The 13,902-nt window shown below is 39.1% G+C and overlaps 1 protein-coding gene across 4 annotated transcripts in view; it reads right to left on the bottom strand.

The window, feature by feature from the left end:
- The window catches only part of GNG2 (G protein subunit gamma 2), a 113,908-nt gene extending 100,400 nt beyond the window's left edge, over positions 1 to 13,508 (bottom strand). For 2 of the 4 annotated variants that reach the window (XM_077938295.1, XM_015143639.3), the window contains exons 1-2: positions 13,333 to 13,508; positions 1,701 to 1,758 (exon numbers count right to left, since the gene is read on the bottom strand). The gene's annotated coding sequence lies outside the window, so the exon portion shown is untranslated. The remainder of the gene's footprint in view (positions 1 to 1,700; positions 1,759 to 13,332) is intronic. The other 2 variants (XM_077938294.1, NM_001190910.1) reach the window with 2 other exon arrangements.
- Positions 13,509 to 13,902: the final 394 nt, after the last annotated feature.

Raw genomic sequence — 13,902 nt, 5'->3', positions numbered from 1 at the left:
CAGAGAAAGAAACTATTTTCCCCAAGAGAATGCCAAATGATCCTTTTCTCCCTTGTGAACCACAATATCCAACACTAATATGACTAACCTATATTCAATAACAAAGGCAGGATGCCAGGGTTTCTTCACTTCCCTCTCAGAATGACTGTGCCAGTACATTCTTGAGAAACCCCTTCACTCTCTCCTGCAGTAGGCAAATTGAAGCTAATAGTCAAAGCTCTGAATTCTGTTTCTCTCCCCCTCTTGCCTTTGCAGGAACATAAGCAAGCCAACTCAACAGGCCTAATTACCATGGTAACAACATGCACCGTGATTATGAGTGTGTTTGTTTTTTAAAATGACTCACAGATTGTTCCCCAAGAAGCCCCAGACACACAGGTTTCTGGCTGGTTTATAAAATCCATCTGAAGTTTTCTTGCACATATCTTGTGCCTATTATCATAACTGGTGTGATGAAGAGAGATTCATCAAATATGCCTTTCTCCTTAAGGATGAAAAAACCCATTTTGTTCTTTAAACACTCCAAGATTAATCAATTTAAACCTCAGGTTTATAATGAAATTAATTTGAGTTTGTACACTGGAGATAATTAATCTGTTCCTAATTTAAATAATTAAGGTATTTCATAATGTGGTTTTAGAGACCCAAATGAAATAATCAGGTGAAATAAACTTAGTGAAAAATATAAAATAAAACAGTCTAAATCTACAGTATTTCATAATGTGGTTTTAGAGACCCAAATGAAATAATCAGGTGAAATAAACTTAGTGAAAAATATAAAATAAAAGTCTAAATCTATGGGTACATGACCACATGTAAAGTGTTATAAAAGAATAGATGTCAGTCTTAATACCAAGACGTTTTCAAACAAATCTACAAAACAACAGCATTTATTTTTAAAATGCAAACATGAAAGAGTCCAGACATTTGGAGAACTGTGGACTACTTCCACTCATCTATTCAATAAATATCATTTTAGACCCTCTATGTACTAAGCACCATTGTTTATAACTGGAACATCACAATAGGGCTTAGGGAAGACTATGTTCTCACGGGAGGCAAAGGCCATGGGCATGGCTCAGTGCATTATCTTCTCTTAGGGAGCTCCTTTGCTTCACAAGGCACCATTCTGGGTAAGGTTATCAGTGAGAGGGAACATTACCTAATGATTATACCAGGCCTGGAGTTCAGAGTCCTAACATCGGCATCACAGTGGACTCCCTCAAAACAAATAAAACATATATATGCTAGTAATTTTAATATGTTGATTTCTTCTGTGTGAAGTGGAAATAAACCCTATTTTAAAAGAAATTTAAATGGAATTTATATAAATCTATTTCACTTAAATCCCTTGATGCTAACATATAATACATTACACACACACACACACCACACACACAGACACACACACAAAATAGTCATTTAAAATTACTATATTCAAATATCTACTGTACTGTAACCAATAATATATTTTTTTCTCTAGAGTTTGAAGGGCAAACCAGATTGTTTCAATCCGTATAGGCTAGGTTATATTGTGGCAACAACTCAAAAACTCTCTGGCTTATTTGAGCAAAGCTTATTTCTCACTTTCTCTCCATGTCTACTGCGGTTTGGCAAAGATGATCTTTGTGTTGTCTTGACTGTTCGACCCAGGCTTAAGAGTGCAGAGACCACTTCTATCCTTCAACCATGGCACTCACATGCTGGTTCTCATGGCTTCTTCCAGGAAGTGACACACCTCGCTTCTGTTCACTGCACCTGCCAAGGCAAGGCATGTGGTCACACCTAACCAAAGCAGACTGGGAAGTGGAAGCCTATCCTGAGTTGGAAAGGAAAACTGGAGATATTGATAGCCAAGCACATGGATTCCTGAACAAATAGCACAAACCCAGACTAACACTTCATGAAGCCAAAACGACATCCGACGATAATAGGCTTCCTTCGGGGATGCTTTATTCCAAGGTCTGAGCACCTATGATTAATGTTGGGCCATAGCAATCATTTCTGCAGAATTTGGTGCAAATCCCTTGGATAGAATAAAAGATAGTCTACTGCAGACTTGTGGTAACAATAACTTATACTAATAATAGATTCATTTTGAATAACGACGTTACAATTCAGGCACCTTGCTAAGTAAACATTTCACATTTATTATGTAATTTTCTCCTGACAGTTTTGTGAAGTAGATATCATCTTATTTCCCATTTTATAGATGAAGAAGCTGAGGCATAGGAAGCTTAGGAAACTTGCCCAAGTAATTCTGACTCTAAACCAATATCCTTTAACTACTATGCTCTCCTACGTGCTATCTTTGAATGTTACTTTTCCACACTTCAGTATTTTATGATTATTTTAAGATGAATAAGACTAGTTGGACCATATATATATATATATGTATTTTTTTTTTTTTTTGCCTAGGACTTTTCACCTCTACTTAAATTTTTCTTATTTTAATTTTAAAAGTCATAAAACTATTTAATATCAACTTTTTTCCAAAGAAAAAAATAAAAATGTCGGCCGGGCGCGGTGGCTCAAGCCTGTAATCCCAGCACTTTGGGAGGCCGAGACGGGCGGATCACGAGGTCAGGAGATCGAGACCATCCTGGCTGACACTGTGAAACCCCGTCTCTACTAAAAACTACAAAAAACTAGCCGGGCGAGGTGGCGGGCGCCTGTAGTCCCAGCTACTCGGGAGGCTGAGGCAGGAGAATGGCGTGAACCCGGGAGGCGGAGCTTGCAGTGAGCTGAGATCCGGCCACTGCACTCCAGCCTGGGTGGCAGAGCGAGACTCTGTCTCAAAAAAAAAAAAAAAAAAAGAAAAAATAAAAATGTCAGTGAAATGTCTTAATGCCCATATACAGCAATGTTCCCTAAACACAACCATCATTCATGAGGTTTAAAAAAATGGCAAAGGATCAATTAGTTTTCCTAAATAAAGCCTCTATAATGAAAGAAAATGAAAGTGAGGGTTTTTTTTTGGTTTAAATTTTTTCACAATTTTTCTTATATGGTTCTAATATATAAGATATATATATATATATCAGATAAATACTCTCCTTAAACAGAGCTCTGTTGGCAAAGTCTAGAATTAACTTACTTTCCTGTCTAAAAATGCAAATCTAAGAGTAGGAAGCACTCCATCATTTATTTAAAAAAGTACTCCTACCATTAATGCTTAGTCTGTTATGATGAACATGCACAGAAATACACCTTAGAGACAAGTAGTCAAAACACTGTAATGACAGCAGTTCCACTGAAATTTCCCTTTTTCACTATTGCTGCTTCACATGCATAGCCTCTGAAATATAATGCCAAAGTAGGAGGTAGCAACCATAAAGAGACTGTAACAATAATGGAACTGTATATGCTGCCTCCGGAGCTGGAAAGTGGAAACTATTTTCTAAATAACTCATAATCAGAAATTCCAGAGATGATCCATTCTTCTTTACAGGTACTGTAGTCAACAAAATACCTACCTCTCTAGAGAAAACAAGGTTCTCATTTAAGTTTGACAGATACTATACACAGAACACTTGGCGTCTCTAGCTCATTACTTGGCCCAGGGTAGATTTTTACGTAGACCAAATTGATTTAAATGACCAGTCAGGAAAATTCAATTTAATTATATATATATATATTTTATAATGCAGAAATGCAGGGCTGGTTGTCTAAATTAAATGGCATTCTTATTGCTTTATAGGACCTGATATATTTCCTTCTGGAATATTTTGTTTAGGAGGTTATTCTTCACTTTGCCTAGCTTCCTCCAGTCTGTGTTTTTTGCCAGGATTCTTCCTCTGGCCTACCTGGATCATTGCTAAAAACAAAAACAAGTTTTTAAAAAATATATATATTTTCTTTTGGGTTCAAGGGTACATGTATAGGTTTGTTATATAGCCAAAAACAAGGCTTTTGTTCATGTTTTTCTCAAAAGGAAATGTGTGGAAACTCTGTTCAATTCAATGTTGTATGATATTGCTCAGTTATTTAAGCTTTTTAGCCTTGATATCTCCACTTATAAAATGGGAATAATAATAGTGGCCAACTCTATTGACTGTCTACCCACTAACCCCCTCTTCCTTGCTAACAGAACCAGACTCTTTTGCTGGGGTTTGATGACTTTGTTTTTCAGAGGCTGGGCTGCTCCATGGCCTCAGGAGGAAACTCTTAAATTAGCCAATCACAGTGGTTCTGTCTGCCTACTTACTCATACATAGAGCATGTGAGTTGTGAGGGGAAATTCCACTGGACACAGATTTTCTGTGACTTTAAGAAGCGCCATGGCAGGGCAAGGTAGCTCGGGCCTGTAATCCCAGCACTTTGGGAGGCCGAAGTGGGTGGATCTGTTGTGCTCAGGAGTTCAAGACCAGTCAGGGTAACACGGTGAAACCCCATCTCTACTAAAATACAAAAATTAGCTGGGCATGGTGGCACGCACCTGTGGTCCCAGCTACTCAGGAGGCTGAGGTGAAAGGATCAGCCCTCCCACTGCAGGCTGAGGCTGCAATGAGTCATGATCATGCCACTGCACCCCAGCCCGGGCAACAGAGCGAGACCCTGTCTCAACAAACCAAAAAGAGCCACATAACAAATCAGCCGCCCCTTGATATGCCTCTACGTATGAAATATGCCTTTAATTCCAAAATTGTAGCAGCCATGTCCACACAGTGACGGGAAATCAACCTGCTGAAGGTGTCACAGTAGGAGGAAGGGAAGAATCCAGGTTGCTAAAGACATTATCCAGCTACCACATAAGTAACTCTGAAGCTACCCTCCTTTCAGAGGTCTTGGGATCAATTTCCTATTGTTTACACCATTTTTGTAGGGCATTCCTTTACCAGCAGCCAGAAATATCCTGATAGAAAAATAGTGACCTTATTTCATAGGGTTATTTTAAAAACTAGCTAAAACAGTAATGTATATAAAGTATCCAGCACAAACTGAATGCTTAATAAATGCTCATTCTCAACTTAATTCTTGACGTATGTTCATCTTCACTTATTCAAACTAGTTAATGCTTTCTTTACTCTGTGTGGTCTGAATGACTCCTCTAGGAGGTTTTCCCTGGTTCCCCAAAACAGAATTAAGGGCAGAAGTGATTGCTTTCTCCTCTTTATTCAGATAAAGATAATATCAGGTACCTAAGGTTATTTTAAACAATAAGAACAGTATTTAATTCAGACAAGTAGTGTAGTGCTGATTGCAGTGTACAACAAAAAAAATGTAATAAACAGAGTAGTCTTCCTGACTGTGTAAATCAATTTGAACTAAATAAAATCCAACCCAGATCAAGTAATCAACACAGCAGCCAAGTGTTCTGCATTTGGAGTCCACAAAGTTTATTGAAAAGCTGCTTTCTGTAGGGAAAAGACATATTTTGTAGATTACAGTACATGCATGTGAAGAAGGACACATGTCCTCTGAAATTTCAACTGATCCTTATTTCAGAAAGGCACCTGCACCTTCTGCTCAAAACCTTCTCCACAAGCCCCCTTCACCCCAATATCTTTACATGGCTGACTCCTCAGCATCGTTTTGTTCTCAACTCAAATGTCACCTTTTCAGAGACACCCTTCAGGGATTACTCAATGAAGTAATCTCCCAATTACCCCCGCCAGCATAGGCACAGTCCCCACCGTTCAATCTGTTTCTACTTCAATCCATCAAAGCACTCACTGCTACTTGATATTTTATTTTATTGTAAGTCATTTCTGTCAATGGGTTCCAATCCTGGTTGATTCTGATTTAATTACTCTGTGGTGAGGTTGGGACATAGATATTTTTTTCAAAGTACCCACTCAGTGATTTCTAACATGCAGTTAGATTTAAAAACCACTGGTTTCTGTGTTTATTGAATCTCTCCCAATTCTCGAATGGAAGTTTCAAGAAAACAACTGGACAGTTTTGTTCATCCTAATCTCCCTGGCATCTTGAAGAGCACGTGGCACACTGCAGACGTTAAGACTTAGAACAGATTGACTAATTGTATTGTAATTATATTTCTGTATTTGTCTGTTTTCCCCATGAGTCTGTGAGCTCTTAGAGGACAAGTACTATGTCTAACACACTCTGCATCAAAAACTGAGTCACTCAAGAATGTTCACTAAATAAATGAATGATAAACAAACTGCATTTTGTGGTATAAGGAAGACAAAGATGAAACCAAATGTGACCGCTGTCCTCAAAGAGACTGGAGTGTGGTCAAAAAAAAAAAAATGCAGATTGCTGTTATACACACTAGAATGAGCTAGATGCTGTGATGAAAGAACAAAAGATTTCAGAGGAGGCATTGTTTTCTATTGGGGAAAAAAGGGAAGAAACCAAGGGAGGCTTCATGAAAGAGGCAGCATTTGAACTGAGCTTTACAGGACAGATGGAATTTGGTTATTCAGAGAAGTAAGACTGTGGGGAAGAAGTATGGAAGGGGAAGCAGGAACTAACCTATCCCAGGCAGAGAGAAAAGAACTCAAAAAACAAGTCAGCCCAGCTGGAGGTTAGGAGGGCCTGAACTAAGACACTGCCGATAAACATGGAAAAGAATCAGTATGAAGATATTTTCCCAATCACAATTGCAAAGGGCTATACAACTTCCTGCAACTAGGGGTGCTTGCTGAGGAAAATAGTGAAGTTGAATTATCATAACTGAGGTAATGAGAAATGGGGTGTCATTAACAGTTACAAAATCAGGTGAGGAGCTGGTTTTGAGGAGTGGGAAAGGTAATGGTGAGCACGGTTTTGGACATGTGAGTTTCAATTTCTGTGGGTTGGATGTTCTGGTGAATTTGCAGGCAGCTTGCTGTGCAAGCTGAGAGAGGAGGTGAGAGATCAGGATGCTTAATCAGATTTGGGACTGACCCACACAGAAACAATGACTGAAATCACAGGACAGAATTTGATTAAGGGAGAGGGAGAAATTAAATGGCCAAAGACTCATATCTTGAGAACACTCATATTTGGGGACAGGAACTGAAGTTAGTGAAGTTGGAGCCCTCAGAGAGGTAGGAGGAAATTTGTTTCATGTACTTCTTAATTACTCTGTGTGAGTATGGAAAAACTGAGCATGCTTACAGGCAAAGAGGAAAGGACCAAGAAAGAGAAGAAACTAAATATGTAGGACAGAATTATTGTCACAACATGATCCCTTAGAAAGTAAAAGGGAATGGTATAGAGAGTCCAAGTAGAGGGTTTACTCTTGGCTTGAAGGAAAGACGGTGTTAATTTGACTTAGGAAGAAGAGGAGAATGAATGATGTGAATGATGCAGATGTTTCTGTCCCCCTACATATTCATATGTTGGAACCTGATCCCCAATGCAATGGTATTAGGACGTGAGGCCACCTTTGGAAGTGATTAGGTCATGAGTATGGAGTCCCATGCATGGGATTAGTGCCCTTATAAGAGAGACCGGAGGGAGCCAGCTGGCCCCTTTTGCCAAGTGGGGACACACAGAAAGTGATGTCCATGGCCTTTGCCAGACATCAAATCTGCCAGCACCTTGATCTTGGACTTTCCAGCCCATAGAAGTGTTAAAAAAAAAAAAAAAAAAAAAAAAAAAAAAAGATTTCTATTGTTTCTGGGTTACCTTATCTTTGGTAATTTGTGACAGCAATTCAAATGAACTAAAATAAAGGAAAACATGGGGGAAATTTTGAGGTGGTAAGAATGAGGTTGAGGAAGTCTGTAATATGTGCCTTCTCAGAAAGACAAAAGGTGAGGTCACTTCTAATGAATAAAGGCAGTAGGGACTTGGTTGAATGGTTTCCATTGAAAATGCACAGCAGAGAGTGAAAAGTGAACTACAAAAGGAAGAAGGAAGGAATTTTGAAAGAACAGCAATGGCCCTCGGAGATGTAGTGAATCTGAAGTAGAACCAGTCAGCCCAGTTTTCAGCCCCTCTCCTCTACCTCTGAGTGCTGGGTTCTGGGAAAAGGATCAGGGGAATGCCTGACCCCACACCCGGGCTGGCCAGGGAGCAAAGGAAGGCCAGGGAACAGGGAAGAAGTGGTCAAGAGACTGGTTTTTCAAAGCCTTTTCATTAACAGCTTGACTGTTTACACATATTTGCCAAGAGATAAAGGGGCTGATCCTGTCTTATCTTGAGCCTCTGTATACAGTGGTACTACTTCTAAGAAACATGTTATCACTAAAGTTTGAGAATTGAGCTCCCTTTTTTATTTTCAGTGTTTAATGAAGTCCTCTAGAGATTGTCTGAACATTGACTCCCACTAAATACAACTTGTTGTCTTTAACATAAGAATTTTCAAGAACCATATATTTACAGATATCTCTAATACTCTTACCTGAAAATTTAAATCTCTATTCCACAGTGGCAGCCTTTACACCTGAACAAGTGTGTACACAGAAACTCCATATTTATATAGGGTACTAAATGTAAACAGTCTACTCTTTTTTTTTAAACAAAATATTTTAGTCTTACAAACAATTTTAAATGTGATAATGTATAAAGACTTTGCTCTAATATGAAGGTAAGTGAAATGGAGTTTTAACTGGAGGTAAAGAATTAATGAACTGTGCAACTCTAAATTCCAGGCCTATTTTATTATCCCTTATAAAGAGGTCGATATAGGCTGGGTCAGCCCCAGATCATTTTTAGCTCTACCATTCTAGCATGTCCTAGGCCAGGGACTAAGTCCTTCATAAAATTTGCATTATATTTTTAATTGAAAAATAATAATTGTGTATATTTATGGGGTACAATGTGATGTTTTGAGACACGTATACATTGTGATGATCAAATCAGGCTAATTAACATAGTCATCATCTTGGGGGTGAGGGTGGGAGGGTGGAGACTAAATCTTAACACAGCTCTGCAACTCTCCTCTCCCCCCCAGATCTAGTAATGCCAGGCACCTGGGTTCTCCCAGTAATTGTAGAATGAATAGATGTGCACATTAAATAAAATTAGGGGTCATTATTTGCAAACTTCCCCCCACCCCGACCCCCAGCACATGGACAAAGTGCATTACAGAAAGTTAACATTAATTATTCAGGAGCTCTTCAAACCGTGTAAGGTCAATATCTGCCCCCACACCATAAAGCTAAGATATTGCTGCTATTCAGTAGGGTCCCTGCTAATTGTTCTGCCCAACTCTCCTCAGCCTCACCATACCCTGCCTCACCAGTTTAAGGATAAGGAGTAAAATCTGTCATGGAAAAGGAAACAGAGGATTCATTATTTTTAAAAGTGAAATTTTGGTTAGAATCACATTTCATTAGTAGAAACTTGTTGTCTCAGAAACCCATTGTATTGTTTAACTACCATAGCCCCTCCCCACAAGTTAATGCTCCCCATTATAAAGGATTTGAGAGTAATTTAGTACTTTAATTTCTCCCCTCCCTTTCTGACCATGTACCTATTGAGCATTTTTCTCTGCTGAATGAGAGGGGACCAGAAAAGCACTGAAGAAACAGCTCTCCAGTGCCTCCGTAGTGGTAGCCTGGTCTAAGACTTGACCAGCAGAATCACTGGTGTGACCGTCTACAATAAAGGTTTGAATTTCACTATCAGGTTCTGGACATCACCAACTAGCAGAAACTAGGCACATTTTCTTACCCTCTCCTTTTGATTTCAAATGTTACTTTTGAGAGAAGTATTTTATCTGGGCAGGGATAATACTGTTGTATAAAGGACGTTAAATACAAAGATTATGATTATGATCTAATGACACGTTAAGTTAAAAGATCCCACCATTTGAAAATGTCTCCTTGAAAATCTGACTAAAAATTGGCAAAGATTCTCAACACAGTATTTCTGGGGAAAAACATCAGCAAGGAATATGAATAGACATTTTTCTAAGAAGATGCACAAATGGCCAATAAGCACAAGAAAAGATGCTCAACATCACTAATGATTAGGGAAATGCTAATCAAAACCACAAAGAGATACCACTTCATACCTCTTTGATAATGGCTATTATCAAAAACATAAATAAAAAGTAAATATTGATGAGAATGTGGAGAAAATGGAATCCTTGTTCATTGCTGGTGGGAATGTAAAATAGTGCAGCTGCTATGGAAAACAGTATGGCAGTTCCTCAAAAAATTAAATATATAATTACTATGTCAATTTCACTTCTGGGTTCCCAAAAGAAGTAAAAGCAGGGACTCTAACAGATATTTGTACACCCGTGTTCATAGCAGTATTATTTACAATAGCCAAAATGTGGCCCTGGGGCCATCTAAAGAGAGTAAACAAAGTATTGTCTATACATTCAATGGAATATTATTCAACCTTAAAGAGGAAGAAAATTCTAGCACATGCTACAACATGGATCAATCTCAAAGACATTATGCTAAGTGTATTAAGCCAGTCACAAAAGGACAAATATTGTATGATTCTACTTATATGGGATACTTGGTCAAATTCATAGAGACAGAAGTAAAATGGGGGTTTCCAGGAGCTAAGGAGGGAAAGAGAAGGTATTGATAAAGGGGTATAGAATTTCAGTTTTGCAAGATAAAAACAGTTCTGTGGATGGATGGTGGTGATGAGAGCACATCAATATACTCGCTACCACAGAACTGCATACTTAAAAAAATAGTTAAAATGGGAAATGTTATGTTATGTATATTTTATCACTATAAAAAAAGTCTCCCTAAACCTGTGAGGCAGTGGTAAAGGCCAAGAATATGCTAACTTTTCCTTATGTCACCAAGGAAGAAAAAATAACATTTGAGTATCTTCTATGTAGAAAGCACTCACTTATCCGCACACAAAAGCAAAAACAAAACAAAAGAAAAACTTTGATTATGTATTATTAGCCCTTCTTTACAATGAGGAAACTGAGGTTCCTAAGTTAATGTACCAAGTTAAGTAGTAAGAACCAGTGATAGGTTTCAAAGGCAGATCTGTCTGCCTCCAAAGCCTGTGTTCTTTTCACTCCACAGTGTTTTCTCCTACCCACAGAAGTCTTTTATGAACAGGCTTTCTACTTTGACTATACAGCTTTTAGACTTAAAAGTTGGGCTTGCTTTCTGAAGCAGGCTAAACAAAGTCAGTCAACCAAACATATTCACTACATGCCCACCATATGAGGCCCAAGGCTGGCCATGAAATAATGGAGTCATGTTTCCATTCAGCCATTGGCCATATGGCAGAAAAAAAAAAAATAGTACAATTAAAATTTCAGTGTTGGTCTACTCCTCAACAGCCAGTGAATACCCCAAGAAAAATCATTATGTCTTTCAATATTCCATATGGCCAGAATAAGTGGAAATAGTTTCATTTTACAGCATAGAAGCATATTCATCTTTTTGCTAAACATTCTACCATCATAGTTACTGATCTGCTGTTACTCACTAATGTTCTGCTTCAAGCTGGAATTTAACAATTAAGAAATGTTTTGTGCTGTGCAGAAAATAGGCACCTCTTAGTTGTTTTCAGAAAGATAGCAGGGCCCTCTTGACTCTACTATGCCCGTCGGGCAAGGTTTCATTTTCTTACTCATGTGTGAAACACACACAGAAGAGTAATGCAGATTGTCTGTGCCTCCCCAAACAAAGCAGGGTGTTGGCATTATCTAGTGAATACAGCCTGCAGAGGAGTAAGTATCAAAGGGTAAGCCTGTCCTCATCCATGCAGCTCAGGTTACCAACTTTTTACTTCATTTCATGATGTACAGCTTGATTCTAGAACTCCACTGGGTCATTCTGGATCTAAGATCTACCCTAGGTCTCCTCTCTAAGAAGATGATCTTTACATATTTCCCTTTAGGATGCAAATAGGAAGCCGAACTGCAAAATCCATGTCACGACTTGTTTTGCCCACAAGTTTGATTAAATTCAGTAAATCCTTCAAGGAGTTCCATGGTTTCAATACCAGCAGTACTTTGTCTCTTAGGCACGGTGCAGGTTTACTTTAATGAGCAAAAAACCTCTGAGAAATAGACATTTTTTTTCTTTAGTAGCTATGAAAGCTTCCCATCTCTCAAAATGTGCTGCTACTCCACAGATTTTGAGAAGCCATATCGATTTCATAAAGATAGCATTAAAAACAGCCCTATAGCTCTTCACAAGTGAGAATGATGATAAACGAGGAGATACATATATACATGCCCTCTCAACTAGCATATTTGGTATTTAAGAACCTATGTTTCAAGAATTTGTGAGTGTCAAAATATTGACATTTTTGTTATTTTTACTCCAATATAAGCAGTTTTTTCCTCTTTCTTTTGAAAAATTATCTCCTTTCATTATAGAAACTCTAGAAAAAAAACCCCTTTTATCAATAACTACTTACTGCTTAACTGTACTTTCTGTTGAAGATTAAAAAAATAGCTTAATTCTTTAAATCGTGCTATACCAGGGTATTAAACTCACCTATATATCCTGTCAGAGGAATCTCACAATCTCAGTTCTCATCTGCCAGACCTATTTAGTGTACTTTTACATATCATTCATAAATATGAACAAGCCATAGACCCAAGCTCTCATTAAGAACATTCTTGGCTCAAGAAAATCAAAGAATAAAAATCATGTTCTGGTTTTACTACTTCCGTCTATCTACAGCATATTCGTGTAAGGAAAGAACCCAGCTGCACTTTTTTATTTTGTCCCTCACCGAGGCTAGCATGCACCTTGACCTAGAGGTGAAGAAAACGCATATAAACATAAAATCCATACATATACTAGTATCTGATTCTGGACAAGTTACTGGCCTTAAACCCGCCACACTCCTTTGAACAAGGATGCAACTTTAGGATAAGACCTACTGGCAAATGATAGCTGTGCCTGAGGTTATCCTGAAAGCAGCTGCACAAGCTAAGGGAGGAAGACACTGTTTTTTTAATGGTAAATACTGCCCCTCACATACGCAATTCGAGCCTTTGTTGGCAAAATCTAAGTACAAAAGAATTTAACTCCCCCAAAAGCGAAATCACAGCCATTATTTTTGCAGATCAGAAGACATCCCAGTGCAATGTGTAAGAAAGAGAATGCAATTAATATTTTACACCACTTACTCCCCTAAAACAAGGGGACTGCAAGGCTCCGATGACCAGACCACGGCTTCACAGCCCCAGATGGATTTCGACTCAGCCCTGGTTTTCTTCCGAGAGAACTATACAAACAGCTTCTTGTATTTAGCATGTTGCCCTGTCGAGTCATCAAATCTAAGCACTGATGATGAGGGTTTTTTTTAATCAAATGTGTCATAAATGTGGTCGTTCTCAAAGACCCTTCCAAAAGAATCTAATCATTTCCCCTAGTCTTGAAGCGATGTCTTTATCATCCCTTAGAAATCGGACCTTAAAACCACAGGCGACGGTCATTTTTCTCAATTAAAAACGAGCAACATGGAAAACGTTTCCTTTACCTTAGCTCCCGAGGCTTGGTCAGAGGAGTGTGGTTTTCCCCTGTCTCCGGAGCTGATCTGTGCAGGAGAGCTCCGGCGCAGCCCAGCCCAGCCCAGCCCAGCAGTAGTAGGAGTTGCCCACGGAGCGCGGCGGCAGCGTTGTGAGTATGTGTAGCGGCGGCTGCAGCCCAGGGACTAGTCCCCACCCAGCTTTGTCTTCAATCAACGTTCTCTCTACAGGAAGCAGCGCATCTCCCACTTCCTCCTCTTCTTGGTAGCTGTTAGCGGCTTGCTTCTTTTCCCTCTCATTTCCATTTCAGGGCTTACTCTGGTGGTTTTGTCTGCTCCTGGGCTGCTGACAGTGATTTGACTTTAATCCCCCTTCTCCCTTTGTTCAAGTCCCTCTGGTGCTGTCTGTTCCTTCCTTCCCCTTTTCTCATGGCCCCACCGTCACCTCCGCGACAGCTTCCACACACCGCTCAGTCGGCCCCCTTCCTGGCACACTGCCTGCTTTTTTAGCCTGAACTTGGCTTGTAGCTATTGTTGTTCTTGCTGTTGTTGTTGCTACTGCTGCTGCTGCTTTTTTGGGTC

The sequence above is a fragment of the Macaca mulatta genome, chromosome 7 (genome assembly GCF_049350105.2).
Source record: "Macaca mulatta isolate MMU2019108-1 chromosome 7, T2T-MMU8v2.0, whole genome shotgun sequence".
In the NCBI taxonomy this organism is placed as follows: Eukaryota; Metazoa; Chordata; class Mammalia; order Primates; family Cercopithecidae; genus Macaca; species Macaca mulatta.
This window is presented reverse-complemented; position numbering and strand designations above follow the sequence as displayed.